Consider the following 20,664-nt stretch of genomic DNA (forward strand, 5'->3'; position numbering starts at 1 on the left):
CCAATAAGAACAAGTGGAAACATATTCTTAATACCTTGTTTGCATGCATAAAGAACAGAGAAAGAGGAAAGCGCTGCTACGCTTAGAGAAAGATAACAGTAAAAGTATGAGCTATAGGGCTGCTGTGGATTAAACACTGCCTCTACACACGAGTATCCTTTTTTAACCTTAATATGCTAAAAACAGCACAGTTCCAGGCCTAGTAATGACTAATCCAATGACTGCCAGCACTGCAGCCTGTGCAGTACTAACAAGGTAGGGCTATTCTGGTCAATGTAAGTGGAATTGAATTCAAAGTCAGTGCATATTTTTTATCTGCAACTTTTATTTTGGAAAGTAATAGAGGACTATTTTAATTCAAAGAAACTTCACACACACACACAAAAAAAACTGCTACATATGCTGATTTTTACTGAATTACAACGCTTACTAAAAACTGATCTTATCAGCATCTTTTATATCAAACATGCTCCCAAACAAGTACACATACAGCAATTGCACAGTTAAAAACGCATTTTCTTTTCCTTTATCCTTGTCATTTCTCATGGAGTTATGTAGGAGTTAAATATTTTAAATTCTGGCTTAGCTCAGAGCATGCTTTGCCAGCGCAGCTAAAATAAAAAGCCTTTGTGGCAGCAGTGACCAGATTTTAAATGCTGAAGAAGATCAATAAATGGGGGCTGTCGAGGCGCAATCTCATGCATTTGTGTGTATCTGTACGTGCGTTTGTGTCCTGTCCCTGCACATAAAGGATTGTGTTCTGACAGCAAGTGTATGTGTGTGTGCAAAGATGTTTGTGTGTGCATATGTATGTGCATTAACACCAACCAAGGTTTACAGCTCCCCTGCCTGCGTCAACCTATTCTATAGTATCACCAAGAACCCCACTGACCTCAGAAGCATACAAGTAGAGAAACCAATATCATTCCCAACCCGACATCCAAAACCTCCTTCCCATTTCTTTTCCATTCATTTCCTTTCTTATTTGAACACAACCAGCATGGAGGAAATTCTGGAGAAATGTCTATTTACACCCCCCACCATCCCCAGGCAGAGAATGACACAATGTAGTAAACGTCCAACCATACAGCAAGTTTTCCAAACCAGAGTGCCATAATAAAGCTCCTGCTGAAACAAAATGGAAAAAGGACAAGGGGAAAAAATATGACAAAAAAGACTATTTGTTTGGTTTTCTCAGGAAAAAACCCATTCCATCATGTTTATGCAGTCCAGCTTAGTTCATCCAGTTTGCTCTGCTAATGTTTAGAAAATCTGAAAGGCTCACTTTAATAAATCCAAATACTAGCGATGAAGAAATTCTGTCAAAACGTTGCCAAGGGTTTTTGTTTGTTTGTGTGTGTCACTCTTATGTTTCAAGAAGGCCACATTAAATGGATGCTTTCAGCTCACACAGAGCTCCAACCTAAGCATGTATCATAGAAACATAATGAATTACTACAACTTTCATGCTTGCTGTTGTACTGCTCCACAAAACATAAAGTACATCTGTACTTTCACCTCAGCACCAATGTACAAAACAAAAAAACAGCCCTGAAGTGGAAAAATCCTCAGGACCTTTTGAGACTTCATTAAAAGAAACTAGCGTGGACTTTCCAAACAGGGTATCTCTTTGGAGGGGAAAATCAACCTTTTAACCTTGCTGGTGGAAACACAGGCATCCCAACGAGACAGAGGATGCACAAACAACCTTGACTTTCATCAAGGAAATTCTCACATTGAATGATAAATAGAGGCCCAGGGGACAAGCAGCAAAGAAGCAGCTTATCGCCTTTCCCTCCCAAATTTGGCGCTCTGTCTTCTGTCTCCAGAAAGTCAATACAGGGTGACCCACTTGCACTTTCCACTGCTTATTGTTTGGTAATTAATCCACCAAATGTAATCCACACAGAAATGTAGAAAAACCCAAATGGATGTTGATTTGTTTTGTCTTAATTAACAGCTGAGACTGTTCACTTGTTTCTGTAACAGAAGACATATGTGCCCTATCTCATTAGATTAGGTTTGAAACTGTAGTTTCATTTCTCACAACGCAGATGGATTGTTTAAAAAAAAAAAAAAAAAAAAAACCTCTGGTCAAACACCGTCACAATATTTGAAAAGACTGGCTTTAAAAGCCTATGTCACCACGCATGAACTTTTGACAATTATTTGTGTACTCTGATGATTATCAGGACATTCAGTGAACAGTGTTCCCAAAATAGCAAGGTAACATAAGGTTAGGTAGATCATCTCAGGGCCCAGCAACTTTCCAGCTGAGAGGATATTAACATCAGGGATGGCTTTGTAAACACCTATCAATAAGTGAGTTGCCTGCACCGCCTGGTATCACAGTACAAAACAGAGGACAGAGACAGACGCATAGCAGCGTCAGCTCAATCTGTAACAATAAGACACATTATCAATTTAATGCCGAGAAGCTTTTAAGAATTTGGCTAAAATGGAGCTACTTCTCAAAGGAACATGAGCCCTTAAAAGATTAATTTCCATCTCCAACATATCTGTTAAAGTCATCACTTTCTTGGTATGTCATTTCATTTTTCATTTCTGTTTTCTGTGTATGTGCTTGCATGTTCGGATGCAAGTGACTGACGAGGAGACATAAAGAAATACGACCATGGTTCTGTCTGACATTAGTTTTTAAATCATTGGGTTAACACAGAGCAGACCTCAACCTCCTCCCTAAATTTCACAGCTCTGTGTCAGCGCTAACATGCAGAGACTTGACCGCGCTACCAGATGGCCACTATTATCAATAGATTGTTTGTAAGCTGTTATTAATCACTGTCTAAATATAGCATACAGACATCAATGCCATGAAATATTTAGGTTTGGAGATATTTACAGATGGTTTCTTTATTGCATACATCAACCATAAAGTATAGTTATACTGATGTATATGTGTGCGTGTGGTCCACCCAACATCATCTATTTGGCATCACTCTGGTGTTGCACGTCTTGCTCATTTGCACACAGAAAATACAGGACATATTGTAGCAGACTTAATTAGTGACAAGTTTACTGTTAGGACTGACCCATATGAAAAAATTCACAAATGTTTTGGTACTTCTGTCATTTTAACCAGTACTGATATCAATAATTACATACAGTTATCAGTTTGATGGGTAATAGCATCTCTTGAGCTGTGTTACAAGAGTTTTACTGGTTGCAGATCTATGCACACCAACACTACTGGACACATACGTGCCCTGATACATAGCGCCTGGTTTTTTTCCCCAAAAAGACAACCACACTTTGATTAATTGCACTATTCACATCGGTCTCATTTGTTCAGAAATGTTTAAAAAAAACACAACAAATCCTATATATTACCTTTGCGAATTCAAAGCAAGAACAGAGCCTTCAATTTGACTAGATATAAGATCTGCCGCAGCTAAAATAAATCAAAGTGCTCGCATATATATTGGCAACTATCTGATTAATCATTTATATGTCCCATACTGTACACATATCTGTGGACATATCTAGCCCACCAAGAAGTGATACAACATGTGTTGCCATGATTTGATTATTTTTACAGTATCATGCACAGCTATTAAATCTCGCCTTACTTCTTTTCAAAAGAACGTAAACTTTTGGGTCTCCCCCTTATAAAAAGGAGATAGCTTCATATTCAATAGCAGAGGATTATAGAGAATCCAACCCTGTGTGCACATGGGATTGTCTTCTCAAAAGCTGTCCAAGTTCTGTCAGATCCAGCACCCCTAGACACAGAGCTCGTGAACCTAATTTCACCTAATCAGCTTAGTCAATAGCAACCGTTTGCTGTGACTTTGGTAGACATGCAAATAGGGCTTAACTATGTCTATCCTTAATTCCTGAATGTTCAAGTCAAGCGGAAGTCCTCCTTTATCTCTTTAAAAACAACAGTTCCAATTTAAGAGAGAGAAAGAGGAGCAGAGAGAGCATAAAACTCCAGCAGAGAGTTGACATTTTTTTTTTATTTGGCTGGCAAGGAGAGACATCTCTGATTTGAGTGTGCTTGAGGTAGCACAGTGTGCTTTCATTTCAAACCAACATGGCAAACAAACTCTGACAGATTTGTTCCCCTTTTTCACTTTTGCTCTTGCTCACTCTCTTTCAAATTATGAGAAAACACGCGGCACAAATACATTAGTAAATGTGCTTGGTTTGTGTGTTCAGCTGCAAACCTTGCACACATGCACGCGCGTTAGTGAGTGTATACAGAAACACACACATTTTCAAGCAAATCTGCAGAAAATGATGCTAACAATACACAGTTGCAGTAGTGATAGAAAAGTGGGAGACACTGTTCCGTTTCAATTCACTGATACCACTAATGGCTTCTTAGCAGCTCCATGAAATCAAGCAGCTGTCATGTCGATGCATCGGCAGTGAGAGGAGGGAGAGCCATCCCCATAAGGACAGAGGCACCGCGCCTTCATGTTTGGCTAAACATCTGCTCCTCTGCACTCCAGCTTTGCAGCAATAAACGGGCAAACAAAAGAGGTGGGAGGTGAAATGATCAGATTTTCCATTTCAAAGCATTTGTTCAGTGTTTTCTTCCCTCCACCTCTTCTTTAACTGCTTTCAGAGCATGGGGAAGAAAGTGGGATCAAGTTTTAACTGTGGGGTCCCGTGCATATGAATGGGACAAAATAAGACCTATTGATAGATGGAAGCCAGAAATCAAATAAGATCAGTTTTCCAAAGTGCAGTCTCTCCTATCTGAGCTGCATTAAACAACTATCAGAGCACAGTCAGGTATGAGCCATAGTGTGTGTTATGATGAGGAGAGACGTATGTGTGAGTGTGCATGTGTTAAAATGGCCAATTTGGCAGATCTATCAGTCATATGTGGTTTAAGATTTTTATAAACAACAGTCCACTTTGCCAGTAAAAGGTTGTCAATAAAGTGTGAAACATGTTACACTAAATATGTTTAGTAATTAAATTATGTTGCTTAATTATTATTTAGCATCAAACATAATTTTATTTTGGTTGCTCATCCTTTTGTAGGATTCTTAATGATTATCCCTAGCATTAATCCATCCATCCTTCCTTCCTTCCTTCCTTCCTTCCTTCCTTCATTCATTCATTCATTCATGTTTAGTTGCAAACACAAGGCATTGCTTATATCACTGAGCAACATCATCTTAAAATAGCACACAAACATTTTTTTTTGTGTGACTAGTGTCCAAAAATAACCATAACCATCTGTCTCCTGGAAAATCTCAATCCTAATCCACAAAACCACCAAACTTCATATTTGCTTTTTTTTTTTTTTTTTTTTTAAAGACAACATCTCAACAATTATTCCCTTTTAGAGATCAAAGTGGCTTCAAAATGATGCCACGCAAGCTCAGAGCCATCTCAGATTTCTATCTATAAGCATAAACAGCAGTGGATCATTCGTCTAATCTTTTTTTCTAACGCGTCTCTAACTTTGGTAAAACTTGAGAAAAAAAAAAACGTGGATCCATTTCCTTCTAAAGTAAGTCGGACTGTTTGTGTGTATGTGAGAGAGAGAGGAAAGGTAGGGGTGCTTGAGGGACGAATTTAAAATAACCAAGATGGCGAGAGGCTTGTTGTTTTGGAAGGGGCTGAAAAATGGAGGATATTGTAATATACACAAAGGGATAAATTTCAACAACTCGGCCAAGCGGCTGCTAGCTTGCCTGCGTGCCTTGGTTTTGAGGAAGCGACCGCGATAGCAGCAACCCGGCAAGGTTGGCCAAGAACACCAAAAATGCTCAAACTCTTACCCGCTTCGGAAAGACAAATTAATATTATACGTCCAACTTAATCCAAACTGATCGGGATATTTATGTATTTGTGGCAAATTGCTTTATTTTGCGTCGAGGGACTATTAAACTGGATGGCTTTTAAAGGACGGACAGCGAGGACCAACGGTAGTCCAGTGCCTCGCAGTTTACCCCCTCTAGGCTGTCGGTTACAACAACATCCAGCAGAGAAAATACGCTCCTAAAACCGACAACCACAAATTCAAGAGGTCGATTAAAAACAGAAAAATTAAACAAACAACAGCACTATTCCTTTAAAAAGTTTAATATCTCAAGGATAAAACAAGTTATCAAATAGGACCGTCTGAGTGAACGGTGCGAGAGAGAGAAATGAAAGAGGGACACAAAGACGATTCCCACTATCAGGTCACCACTCAGGAAGAAAAAGAAACACTTTGTATTCGGATTAAAGAGAAAAACTTTAACCAAATGTACCGCTAACCACTACGGGACACATCAGCTGAATGAAATACGTCGTAGCAAGAAAACAAGAAACTATTCTTAAAGCTGTGAACACAAGCAGGAAAAAAAAAAAGCGAGTAAATTAGAAGCGAAGCCAAGCTGTACGCAGCTCATCGCTTGTTCTGTGATGGGGTGAAAACAGCGTCAGTGAAATAAAAACACTTACCTTTTTTTAGTTTCGACACTTTACTTATTTCCAACGTGGGCTTTTAGCTCAACTAACACTTCTTGTCGCTCTTCTCGCCTCTTTTTTTCCTTGGTCGGTTTTGGTTATGAAAGAGGTCGGGGACGAATGATAAAGAAGGGAATTGGGCAGTAATTGAGTCTCGGTGTGTGAGTGTGTGTGTGTGTGTTACTAACAGCAGATTGAAGGAGACTCTTCTCAAGGTTTATTCAGCTCCACTTCAAGGAACCGACCTGACGTCAGCTCACTACTGCCACACAAAGAAAACTTATTTGTGCAGCGGCCGTAGTAAAAAAAAAAAAAAAGAAGATAAAATGAGAGAAGAAGAGGGATACAGTAATTGACTGTTATTACTTTAAATGCGACATTATCATTTGCTGCACATCTCTGGCAAGGATGTGTAACTTTATTTATCAGGTTGATTGTGGCATCACGTTTCTTTCTGTTTTGGCCACTAGTGTAAACATAAACAAATAGAATTCATATTATCCTTTCCAAGCATGCCAACTTTTTTTTATGTAACTAACATTTATTGATTACCAAGAATTTTTTTATTTTTTATTTTTTTTATAAATGTTTACCTTTTATGCATCAGACAATTAGTAAAGTAGAAGAAAGAAGTTGCACAGTCGTGTTTTTGTTTAATTTAACACTTAATTCTGCTTATTTACTTTAAAGATGCAACACAGTTTCATAAAGTTGCATTAGTTATTAGACTTTTGTAGAAAAAGAAAATCTGGCTTTTTATTTATTTAGTCTTTGCATGTTTGATGATTTTCTTCTATCAATCTATGTGGTCAAACGGTGATCCCTCAGAAGATGATACGTGATCAAACAAATACAAATCTGTCTCACAGAGGCTCAAAATTAAAAGGCATTTTTCTAAACCAAACCAGAAATGGGACAGCCCTTCCGCGGGATGGGATCAATACATTGCCTGGCAAAGACAGCCATCTGTGCCTAATTGTATGCTTTACCTCCTCTTCTGAGCACACAATAAGCAACAGGCTGAATGCAGGCCCTCTGACCCAGACTGGGTTTCCAGACGGGGGAAGATTATTTCATTCAACTGGAAAACAACAAGGGGGTGGGGTAGAGCGGGGTGCTGTTGGTGGGGAGGTTTTTTTTTTTTTTTTGCAGATGGAGTGGGCAACTGTTCTTATATGCCCCACCCTGACGAGGATGGGCCACGGAGCTGGAGCCAACTGGTGTCGCTCTTTGGATGTCACATCAGCACTGGTTGTATTAATTTTTTAACAGGTATTATACTGGATTAACAAACTGTTCACTGTTCGCTTATAGACACCTCATAAATCAAGCACAAACAATGAATTCATTGTTTGCAGAGTGATGGACTGTTGGTTTACAGGCACATTCATATTAATGCTTCATAAACATTTTAAATGATCACAAACTAATGCTTTCTCTCTGACTTTCTTTCTCTCTCTCTCTCTCACTCTCTCTTTCTGCAGTTATGTCACAACATCCAAAAGTGTCACCACAATTTTTTTTTCAAAGCTATTGCAAGAATTGCAGAGATCTTACTCAGAAATCTGTCTTTTTTTTTATCTCTAATAAAAGAAAAAGAAAAAAGAAGTTAGTGGTGGGTTGTGAGTCTGATGAAACATTCATGATCACCAGAGTTTGGAGGATGGACACAGAACCCCTTATTCAGCTTGTGGTGTGCAGTTAAAGCCATTTTATAAGCTTGCTCTCCATGTTCTTTGGTCATTGATTTTTCTCTGCCCCTTTCCATTACCTGTTGAGATGGGGGGGGTTTGCTCCTCTTCAAACACACACTCACACACACACACACACACATGATCCTCTCTATCTGTCTCTCTAGCCACCGGCACCCTGGTGTATTTCTCCATCTCCTCCGCCTCTCGTTGCAGGAATGACAGGCCATGAGGAATGACAGTGGCTCTGTTTGTCATACAGTAGCAGCGAGAAGCAAGGATTTTTAATTGCATTGGAGAATCTTCATTAAAGAGAGCGCATGGGGGCGGGAAGTGGGGGAGAGGGCTGCATGGGGTGGCGTCGGGGGGCACTCTGAGTATCGTCATTAGGAGAAGGCGCTGGTAGCATAGAAGGGTGGGCCCTCTTTGCATGCACACTGAGAATGCCTGCCGTACCTCGGTCATTTGTAACATAATAAGTGCCAGCACAATGACTGCAATGCGAGAAAGCACACCACAGGGAAGAGAAGGGGGAAGGGAGACAGCATGTCTGTCTAAAAGAAGGACTTTTTTTTTCTTGATTAGAAAGTATAATGAGCCACTAAAGAAACAGGGGGAAAAAGGATCTCTCCTGAGACTGATGGAAAACAAATTAATCTGGTGATTTAAATTTAATTATTATTTTTCTATTAGTCCACCATGCAAAGACAGCCATCAGAAGCGAGGAGCTGTGCTTGCATTTATTGATTTTTGCCCAGACACATTCAGAGAATACAGATTCATCTGCTCTCTTCCACACAAAGTCCGCTATGTGGGATTCCATTAACGCAAGAAGCTTCCAGCAACTCTGAGATGTTTAATTTGAACACCATAAATGGAGCTTAAAATAGTGTTCACTGGCAGGAAAGTGGCCTAAGGATGTCTTCTTATAAAATCGAATTAGTCCTCACTTATTGTTGTGTCCCACATAATAAGTATTAAATAAACACCCAATAAATTAAATAAAGACAATGTTCTGCTGCATAGAATCAGTCGAGCGCTGTTGTTCCTCACTGCTTCCAACATCTTAACACTTGTTACGATAGTAGACTTTAATTCAATCTTTTGTTTTGGTTTAATACAAGAGTCCTTCAGTCAGGCCTTACTTTAATTATTCTCTCCATCCATGTTGTATCTTCTCTTTGTAGCATCCTTTCAGCGCGTCAGTGGTCTCAAACACAATACTTGGTGAGATGTAATGATTTGAAAAGTCAATGATTTGAGCTGACTGTGTGATTAAAGCACAAGGGACCAATTTGCGGCTGCTATATGTAGAATACTGGTGAGCCTGGAGTAACATTCATATTCTCTCGCTGACATAAAATTCAGCAATTATGCCAGATGAACGCTGTTATTGATTCGTTTCTCCATATCCCTTACTGAAAATGGTACATCACAGATTGTCTGAAGGCCTAATGATGCCTAATGGCACATGGGGATCCATGTCACAGTGAAATATGCATTGATCCATGACCTTTGACCCCAGAGATTTCCACAGGAAGATGGATACAAGTGTTTCTGTGACACCCTTATTTGAATCCATCCTGAGAATCTCTGATTTCCAGTGGAGGCTTACTGAGCTCGCCAGGCAGAAAGTAACTCAAAAGATCAGGCAAATTATGTTTTCTGTGCAACGCTGACAAATGAACCCCTGCACAGTCCAAACGGTTGCACCAGGAGAGGGTTTATTGTGGCGAACGTGGCTGAGCAGAACCTTCTGTTGCATGATGTAATACACAGAAGGGAGAAATCATCATAATAGCAGAGTAGTAGAGTGAGTCATTCACTGATGAGGTACAGTCACACTGTCATTCAACGAGGAGATGCAGTCTGTGTGCACATGTTGTCAGTGCATGACCGACAGCGAGAAAGAGCATTAGCATGTTCCTTTTCTGGGAATGAGGAGTCATTTGTGCCGAGAAACTGGAGAAACAACTCTCAGCCCTGCAGTGATGCATCTCTCCATGAAGAATGAGATCACAAGCAAATGTCACCCCAACGTGAGCAGCGCCAAATGACCTTGAATCAAATAAAAACATCTTTACCCACGTCAGCGTGTGTACACACACCACACAAAATGTCAGCAGATTTTCCATTTGCTAAATCTGCTCCTAAGTGCAGGGATTTAACTGAGGTATTCAACCTAGTATTTTCCTTCAAGTGTGTATGGATACAGCCCTTAAGGTACTCCGCTGTTGGTTACAGCTACCTGATGTTAAATGCACAACTTGAAATGAAGTGCCAAAAAAACTTGCCCCCCCTCTCTCGAGGGCATTTATCATATGAAGGAAAACAGATGTGCACACACAAACTAACAACACTTCCCTTCTCTGGCTCTACGTTTTCACTCGTTTTCTGCATTTTGCAACAGCTGAAGCTGAGGGGATTTTTCTTTTTTCAAGGGGAAATTACTTTCACACTTGAAGGACTTTCAAGCTTCATTGCATTACTTTATCATAGTTTACATATAAGCAGCTTTGATTTGTCAAAGATATATTGCACAGCAGATATATCTTTGACAGTTAACTATATAGTGATAGATACTCAGTGTTCTCGGTGCCCTATCATCACAACTGACGATTCACTAGTTTCCCTCTCTTTGTTCCCTGACCTACATATTGCACATGGCATGATATCACGTACTGTGTGAGTGTAATTCTAACAAACTTTTACGTCTAATTCTTTTACTAGAAAGTTTGCACAAGCTACCACACATAGCAGTGCTGTTTTAATAATGTCACACAATGGTAATCCATGGGGACTTGGAAACTTCTTATTGGGTCAGCCACTTGTGTTTCACAAAAGTCAGGCTACTTTTCATGAAATTCCACTGAAATGCTTATCCACAGGAGGCTCTCATATATTCACAGAAATCAGTGTGAGGGGGATCAATCAATGAGGATATAAGTGTTTGTTTTCTGAAGGAAGAACACTCTCTTTATTCATCATCCTTCTTTTTGTGATAAATTTTATTTGGTGGAGCTGCCGGAAAATTTAATAAAAGATTTTTAAAAAATAAAGCTATTTGCTCTGTTTTGTACTGAAAGGGAAACCAGTTCTTATGTGGACTGGTTGATCTGTGTTTTATTTGAACAGTAACTCTCCTGGTATAAACCAAAATTACAGTTGCAGATAACTTGGGAGATACAGAAAAAAATCAATAATCATTTAAGTAATTTTTTTTAGGGGTTTGTGCTTTCAGTACATAAAAGTAACAAACGCTGCTGTATTGCAAGCGTCATGTTGAAACTGTCAACTGTCTAAGGTTTGTCTCTTTTTTTTTCTTACGAAATTGGTCTGTTGTTTTTCTGGTTGAGACATACCAGTGCTTATGAAACTTTCTGAATCCCTTTTGCACTGGATTTTTAATTCAGTAAAGTTAGAAACCAGCAGCCACAGGAAATAAAAAGCTCAGTAAGTGTTTGTCTGGAAGGATTATGGTCTTTACAACCGGCTGAGTTTGGTTCAAATAATGGACAAAAAAAAAGCCTGTGAGAGTGTTTCATTTCCTTTAAACGGACATCTTCGGTTACTGCTCTCTACACATCAAGACTGCTTTGATCTAAAGCTAAAACATCATTGTCACTTACATCTGTGATTACAGGACAATGTTCTGCTATACTGAGATCATTACATGTCTGAAATGCTTTGCTATTCTTGCAGAAGATAAAACCTGAAACAGGAAGACTACAAACAACCACAGTTAGAGTAAAAAAGAACACAGGTAAAGCGCCACATTGGGAGGAATCTTTCTTTGGTGATCTTCATAAGTTTCAAACTTCAGACAGTTGTTGCCTGCAAAAGATTCTTGACTACATGTTAAAAAAAAAAAAAGTCTGTTCAGTAAAGAACTGGAAAAATGAAAATTGCATCGCCATGCAAATATTTTACTACATCATAAATAATTTCATCAGCTGCCTGAGACACGAGTGCTTCTGAACATGTGTATTACATCTGCAACTGAATCTGCATAACATAAAAATCCTTCAAGAGCATATAGTGTCATTTGTTTGCAAGCTGAATTAAGCCTTGGTTAATTCCTGCCTGTTTGACATCTTCTTTCATATAGAAAAAATGGCACGAAAGAAGAACAAAATCCAGTGTGAGATATTCAGCAGTACATGGTTATCAAAATGCTACCTGTGATCTAATTATAGAAGTCTCATTCAAATGCAGGAGAAATGTCCATGCATACCATATGAGCTATTTTCAGGCAGTGTGTGTGCTGCAACTGTCACAAATCCATCCGCTGAACAAGCTTTCAAATTCAGTCACAGAGGTGTGTGCTTGAACTGCGTATGAATTCTAACAGCTATTATAGCGTGTCTGAAAAAAGACCAATCTGCCAGACATCAAGTCCACGTTCATATCGCTGGTCAGCAGCAAGTGCACAATTTTAATCAGCAAATGCACAAATGATTCATTTTTTTGAGGAAGCAGTCTGTGGTGTCCACGTTTGGAGGAAAATATTTTCTTTGTGTAATCGTTTTAATTGTTCTGTAAAGACAAAAACATGCTCTTCTTCTTCAAATATTGTGATTACTTAATGTGACACGGGTGAATGAACCCACTCTACCAGGAGGCACATGAAATATGTAAATGTGATTTTAACACATTCTTTATTTTAACCTGTTTTAGTTTTTTCTTTACACCTTATTGTAAAATCTGAACTGTTAGTAAGAAATAACTATTATACATCCACCATATATCAATGATTTTAATATCTTAAACAAAATTATGATTTAATCTGAAACAGATTTATTTTGATCACTTACATATATTTTAAACATATATGATATTATCAAATACATATAAGAGTGGGAAGAGCAGACCTTTTTAACTCAAATAATTTTTTTTGTTCATTTTCAATATTGATTTAAGATTTCCCTCCAAGCTTGATTTGAGAATATATTTTACCTAACTTCAAAGATGCTTCCCTTCAGCTCTCCTTTGACTTTGAGAAGCGGAGGGTTAGGAGACATTTTTAAGAATTTCTTTGGGCGATTGGTTATTGCAACAAAACTTAACTGCCTCATCTATTGCAATCAAGTTTAAACTGCTAACATAATGTTAAAATTAATGTTTATTAATAATCATGTCAGTTCTTTAGTGGACTTTACAAAGGGACATCTGTGTAATACACTCATGGTTCCTGAGAAATCTGGAAAACTGAAGTCTAGAGGTGATAACATCTCTTAGTCAGTCTGCCACATCTGCAAATCTCACTATTAATAGCACTCGCTGATCAACCATAAAATGTCTGTGATGTCGAAGGGAACATTGTTAAATTCCTTCTATGAAGCAAATCTTTTATGTTAAACTTTTGAATTAGTGTAATTAATATTATTTATGAATCTGTGGTATTTTATCTGTTAATTTCTTGGACTGGCGAAATAAATTATTCAGCTGTTGTGTTTACATCAAACTGGCATTAGTAGGACTAATTATTGGATAAATTAATAATGCATAACAGCTGGAAGTTTGTTCAAATAAATATTCAAGAAATGTATCAAAGTATGTGATCAATACTTTAAAAAAATAAAAAAAAATAGGCGGAAAATTGAAATACCGTACAGATAACAACTGCAATGCCTTGTCAAGAAAATGAAACTAAAACCTACTCAAAAAACTGACCATGGGGTTCAGAGTGCAACCACAAACCTTTGCCAGATTTATTAAATATTATTTGTTTGTTAAGGAGCATCTGCACTTAGACTGGGACTCGGGCCTGTGGGGGTGGTCGTAAGATGGTGTAAGGACTGATGAAAACAGGCCCTGTGTTAATTAACACTGGCAGGCCACTGTTCCTCCTGGCGGTGGGCAGGCAGACATTCTGGCCTGCCCTCCCAGCCGCCTGGTCAAAAATAGGGCACCGCGCAACCCAGTAATGATCACAATGGTGACATCATCTTTGCCTTCAATGTGCTCTTCCCTCGGTGCTCTTCTGAACAAAGAGCAGCAGGCATGCAGGGAAGGGAGGCAGATGTCACTTTGTGTCTGGGAAACATTACGACCAACAAATGTTCTTTGAATCCTTCAGGAACCTTTTAGTGTGTCTCTTGGCTAAAACGTTGTTTTGAGAAAAGTCATTGATTGGAAAAAAAAAAAAAAGACCCACGTCACTTACAAGGCAGATGCAGAATTTTTAATACCAAAAGAAATGCTCATAGCCATTCACAGGAGCAAACCTACGGTGAGAGAAGAGCATCCGCAAATAGCTCCTGAGCATTTTTAGATGGTGCCCCTCAAACATGTGACTTAAAGTGTTACCACATGTGGCCTTGCTTTGTCTGTATTGTTACTGATCTGTTCACATGTTTGTCTCCAGGCTTGCGTTTGAAGTCAGTGTGTACACACAATACCAACTGGCCAGAGACTTCCTCATTGTATAAAGGTGAATTGTGATGTGCTGAACACCTATTAAAGTATTAAAGTACCAATACTACAGAGATATTACACCGTAGCACACACTTTGGTCTTTATTTAATCTAAAATATATCTAAAGCTTAACATTTTAATACAATTCATCTAAAAGTAACAAAACATGAGAACTTAATCTGACAGAACAACTGATGGTTGCAGCTCAAATCAGATCACTTGCATGTTTTATTGGAGTGATTTCTCTTTTCCACTTAATCTCACGTTTAAACTTGGAAACTCACAACCTAAATGTAATTTGGAAGAGGTTTCTCAAAGGGCTTTTTACTTTTTATGCTCTGCAAGACACTGAGTATGTATTGTAGTTCTCCTATAAACCAGCCTTAGTGGTATTCAAGTCTCCACAAACAGTGAGAGCAAGAGAGAGGGAGGAAGGGAGAAGGAGAGAGGAAACAGATTCTCAAGACCTGGACGAGCCGTGGGAAAAGAGGGGTCTTGTAGAGGAAAAGCAGAAATGTCTCAGGACATTCCTTTGTGATTACACAGTGCTGGACAAATCCAGACATTCTTGTTCTCATTCAGTGTCTTACGGGCTGAGTTAAAGTCAATGACTGTGTAAACATCAACATCGCTCCAGTCGTGCAGATGTTGTTGAACAGTGTAACAGCTATGTATTTGAACATTTTGAATTTTGATAAAAACACAGCCCAGAGGAAACACAAGGGAGACATCCAACATCCATTTGACATAATTATGCACTTCCTTTGCGTGCTGGGAACTTTGATGTTAAACCACAACCTCATTTACAGCTGGAATAAAAGAGCAACAGCTCAGCCAGGTAAGCACCCATCTCATGTCCGCACCCCCAACATAAGAGAATTCAAGCAAGTGGAGAGTAAATCTCAGGTTACATGAGCTTTGCTGAAAGAGTTAGCTGCCTCCAGTGGAAAAAAAAGTATGTTCCTCCCTTGTCACAGCTACCATGAATTAGAAACAGCTTCAAGGAATGCTCCATTATCATCCTATCAGCAGCGGCGGGGGGGTGGCTTGTCGTCTTCCTTCACTTACCAGTGTGCAGAATCATGTGTCTACATAAGCAAAAGAGGCGGGTGGCCAGCGAATGGCATTGGCCTATAGACCTGCAACCGGGTTGAACAGCCTCCTCTCCAACTCACCAGACCTTGCACTTCCTCATTTGTCTAGGTCATGTGTCCTTTTTGTCAGCAATTAATCTGCAGCTCCACCCTCCTATATTTATCCCTTTCATTCTCAGTTTCTCCTTCACCTCTTGTTCTGTTGGCCTTGGGTGGATTTACACTTGGTTTGATCACTGTTCTCTGTTGTATACATGCAGCTAATAATGGATTGCTGGGCACTTTAACTGCTACATTTTACGGAGCATGATGACTATCTTGTTGACCTTCACATCATTATGCATCTGCTGTGCAACAATGCTCCCACTCTGCTCCAAACTGACCTTCCAGGACCCCCCACACTCTTTACATAAATCCAATGGTTGTGATTGCAAATGAATATTATTAAATTTGTTTCTCTATAAGGCACCAATTAAAAATGATCATTTATACATACACACACACGCACACACACATATATATATAAAGTTATTTCTGTTCAATGCCTTTTGGAGTAATAAATTAGAGGTAAGTTCATTCATTCATTCATTATCCAAACCACTTAATTCAATGAAGGGTTGCGGGGAAGCTGGAGCCTATCCCACCAGTCTTTTGGGCGAAGGCAGGGTATACCCTGGACAGCTCGCCAGTCTATCGCAAAGCTAGAGGTAAGTTGAACTATGTAAATCATAAGGCCCCTAACCCTGGATGTACTGTGATGATGGCATCTACAACGCCTTTCAAAGCAATTATTTAAATCAATCTAATTAAACTGGGTGAAATTGGTTTTAATTGCATCCAAGACTGAACAAACACCAAGTTATGGCATGCAAATAACAATGCAGTTTGAAGATGTGGAGGAATAAAATGAGTGAACTTTAGCGCCCCTTAGTGGTTCTCTGCTTCCTGTGGTTTTCATGATGACGTCAGCCCTGGATAGTACAGTGGATACACTCCCCCAATCTCTCTCTCTCTCTCTCTCTCTCTCTCTCCCTCTCTGTGTGTTTGTGTTCTTGTACTATTCATGTTGTGGGGACATAAATCTGTTTACACAGCCATGCTGTGGGGACAAGTTGTGTTTAAAGGGCTAGAGTGAGTCTCCAAAAATTACTGGAATTCAGTCTGATGTCTTATGTTCAGATGAAAAATTACTTTGTGTGTGTGATCATTTTTACAGAGAGTGGTATCAACATCAGTGATACAAATGAAGCAAATCTGAACTTTATTTATTTATTTATTTGCAGCCATACACCCCCAAGTTCACAGTGTGTATGATGATGAACCACACAACTTGCTAAGTCAGTTCAATCAGTGGATGTCAGATAGAATAATTTGTGCTCCATTTGAAGTCCAAAAATCCATATTGAGATACAAAAAAAAAAAAAAAAACCAAACAAAAACACCAAATGGTTGATTTTTAGAATACACAGGTTTGGCAGAATCTCCTGCTGTCTTCACTGCTTCTCTAATTTTGTTCCCTTGATGCTTTCCTGGAAGGATTGTTGACCCAGACCCACCTCATATTCATAAGTTTATTTGGACTTCAATGGAAGCATTGATTTAGGATGAGTGTGGCTGCTTGGTCCTCTATTGTGCATATCCACCAGTCATTCTTGTTTGGGCCGTTTGGGAACATCTGACCCTGCTCTAACTCGTGTTAAACTCAGCTCGTGACGTCTAGATCACATTTGGCCCAAACAACACATGTCACAACTTGGGTTTTTGTTCTATTCATGCACAGCTGCATTGCCACTGAATACTTACAGTACAGTAATCCTGAATTGAGAACACTGCCACCAGTGGCGGATTTAAGAGATATGGGGCCCCAGGCAAAGGCAGGCATGGGGCCCTATGGTAAATATTACACTTTCTACTCCACTACTGTATATTATTTGTGTTGCTAACAGCCAGTGTAAAAATCTCTTTTAACAGAGAAGGGTTGCTTCACTCGATGGTATGAACTGATCATTTATTGTGACGAGTCATTCTTTAAGTTACAGATCAACTCACAGACCGTTTCTCACACACACACACACACACACACACACACACACACACACACACACACACACACACACACACACACACACACACACACACAGATCACATTAGGTATTAGTGTGTGTATACCAGAAGGGGTGGAGACGGAAGGGGTGCCCCGAGACACACATAATATAATAAGCATTCTGTTGGCAGTTTAGCGACTGCATTTCAATCAAAAACAATTTTTGTTGGTAATAATTAACTAAGTAATAAATAACCATAAGTGTATGACAAGTTTTATGGGGCCCTAAAAAACTGGGGGCCCGAGGCAACTGCCTAGTTTTGCCAAATGGTAAGTCCGCCCCTGACTGCCACGCATTTTCACTTAAAAATCAAATGAGCGACTGAATTGTATTAGACTTACTGTAGCTTTGTCCTTGTTTAAGTAGAATCACATTTACTTGTGTGCAAGATTTAAAAGATTAATTATTTATGTAAAAATACAGAGTTCACAGTAATAGCTCAATCACCTGATATCTTACAGTTTTCATCCTTTATTTCCAACATCAGTCAGCCTGTCTTTGGGTTCAGCAAACTAGCTACATCCATGGCCATAGTCCTATTGTCAGGCTTTTTTTTTTTTTGTCTAATTCAAGAAACATTCTTTAACTAATCTAGATACCTAAATGTCATCTCTTGGTGTGCACTCATGCAGAACTGTTTCATCTCACCCACCTTAAGGCTTCACTATCATCTGCTTCTATCCACTGTGGTGGTCCAGACCTGGTTAAACATGTTGGACTCCATCTGAGCCAAAATGATCAGTCTTCTTATCTGACCAAAGAATGTGCTTCCAATATTCATCGAGCTTCCTTTTCATGCTCTTTTGATTTAATCTAGCTGTTTGGTGCCAAAGAGCAGTGCAGGGTTTGTTCCTTGGAAACAATACATACCAACTGAGTTTATACAAAGTCTTAATGATTGACTTCATTTTCCAGATTTTCTACAGAGTGTTCATCAATGAAAATCTCTGTTAGTCAGCTTGAAATTAAATTTTTTAATTACTTTGAGTTGGAATCAGTTGGTGCAATGCCCATGAGGGTGAAGATGAAGCCCTGTGTTGTTTATTTTACTTAATATTTCAGATTTGCTTATGCTGACATGCCAAATTGCAGAACGTGCAAGTACACAGGACATTGTAAGTAAACAACCATTACAATTCACTACAATAAGAAATACATGAAAAATTATCTGAAGACAAAAAAAAACTATTTAAAATGTCAAAAGATTTATTCAAGAAATTACTCCATGTGTTGACAAATACATTGTTAATAATAGTTTATGTGAAGGGACTTAAAGTGAGTTCTACACTTTTTCCCTCACAGTTACAGTTTTGTTTGCCCTTTTATTCTTTATTTATTGTGTCTCATTTCACACATGCATGTTGCTTGTTTAATAAATCTAGCTTCCACTTTTGCTTATTGCAGAAGAAAATAAAGTGTACTGCTGATATCTGGAAGTGTATTGCAAAATCTGGAAAAATTGTGGTGGGACTTCTAACATGTGGTGTTTTTATTTTTTAGCTGTATGTAATGTGGCATTTTCCCATCATTTGAAAGCATCTTCTACAAAGGTGTAACTGTTCACTTAGAAAGTTACACACTGAAAAAAAAAGCAATTTTATACCTTTTGATGAATAAATAATGTCAGTAGAGTGAAAACTGTGAACACAGATTAAAGGCTGGAATTGCATGCATCTTTCTAACTATCTAACTCAGACATCATCATATTGCTTCATCAAATCATTTTATGGAACTTCTGCTAGAGAAAATTATATTGAACATTTATTTCTATCAGAATATTTTTGGAGTGAATTATATCTGAAGTTCTAGATAAAATGGTCACTCTCTGGATAATAAAACAGCATGCTAATGAAAATACCTGGTTATTTAAACATATGGTGGTGTAAAAGCACAATATTTTCATTTGAAGTGTCACTAGTTGGAGATGCAAACATTATTTTGCTTTAGTTACCACTCTAGTTTTGTCATTTAAACGTAAATTAAGCATACTTTCAAATACTGTCTATAGAAAAACAAAGGGGAAAAATATGAAGGTAGCAACTTCCTCTGAGCAAACTCACAGAATATTTTGCACACTTTACTCAATATCTGATTTACTCTCATGTTTATTGCAGACTAAACTCCAGAGTGTTTCTCTGATTTGCAGCTGGATTCACTGGATGATTATTTTGGAGGCTTTCTCATTCATCAGCCATTCGACTCCACAGCCCGCACATCCTCCAGCCTCCAGTGACTGACACTCACAATCATCCGAGAGATTGCAAATACCACTGATGCTGTATGCATACATAATTCTAGTACATGTACATAAACACAGATTTTGTTTTTATTATTCCCTTTCCCCTTTTCCTGCTTTATTATGTATAGACATTTATGTAAATTTCATTATTTGATGTTCATACATTCCCCTGTGGTGCTGTGTCAATTTAAAATTACTCCATATCGGATCAGTAAAGATGCCTCTCATCCTTTTTAAAATCTGAACTCCCTCACAACACTGTGCTGTGGTAATAACTACAACGTTACAGTGCATACTTTCCATGGGGAATACGCAAGCACCTTCGCTTCTTTTCATACTGCTGGTTTGTTGTGTTTCGTGTTTCATTTCACAGATTTTATAAATCTGCCTGAGTTGCTGAGTTACTGCAGGATGGGAGATTGAGTTGGACTCAACTCAATCTGTTGGTTTCCTTATATAGGCTATTATGAATTGGCCTTCATTATGTTTTCCCCTCTGTCTGTAAAGCGTCTTGAGATGGCATTGCCGTGATTTGACGCTATATAAATAAAGTTGAGTTGAGTTGAGAGTTGTTGATTTTCTTTGTTTTGTTTCTGCTAGATTTAATAGCACTAATTCTTAAGTTTGCTGATGAGAGCACATCGATGTAAACTGTGTTTAATCTGTTAGGCAGCAAGACT

General features: G+C 38.7%; 1 protein-coding gene across 9 annotated transcripts in view; it reads right to left on the minus strand.

Annotated features, from left to right (window-relative positions):
• The window catches only part of baz2ba (bromodomain adjacent to zinc finger domain, 2Ba), a 65,615-nt gene extending 59,025 nt beyond the window's left edge, over positions 1–6,590 (minus strand). For all 9 annotated transcript variants that reach the window (XM_079244642.1, XM_079244639.1, XM_079244641.1 and 6 more), the window contains exon 1: positions 6,433–6,590. The gene's annotated coding sequence lies outside the window, so the exon portion shown is untranslated. The remainder of the gene's footprint in view (positions 1–6,432) is intronic.
• Between the last annotated feature and the right edge of the window lie 14,074 nt (positions 6,591–20,664).

Source organism: Telmatherina bonti, assembly GCF_933228915.1.
Source record: "Telmatherina bonti genome assembly, chromosome: 1".
Lineage (NCBI taxonomy): Eukaryota > Metazoa > Chordata > Actinopteri > Atheriniformes > Telmatherinidae > Telmatherina > Telmatherina bonti.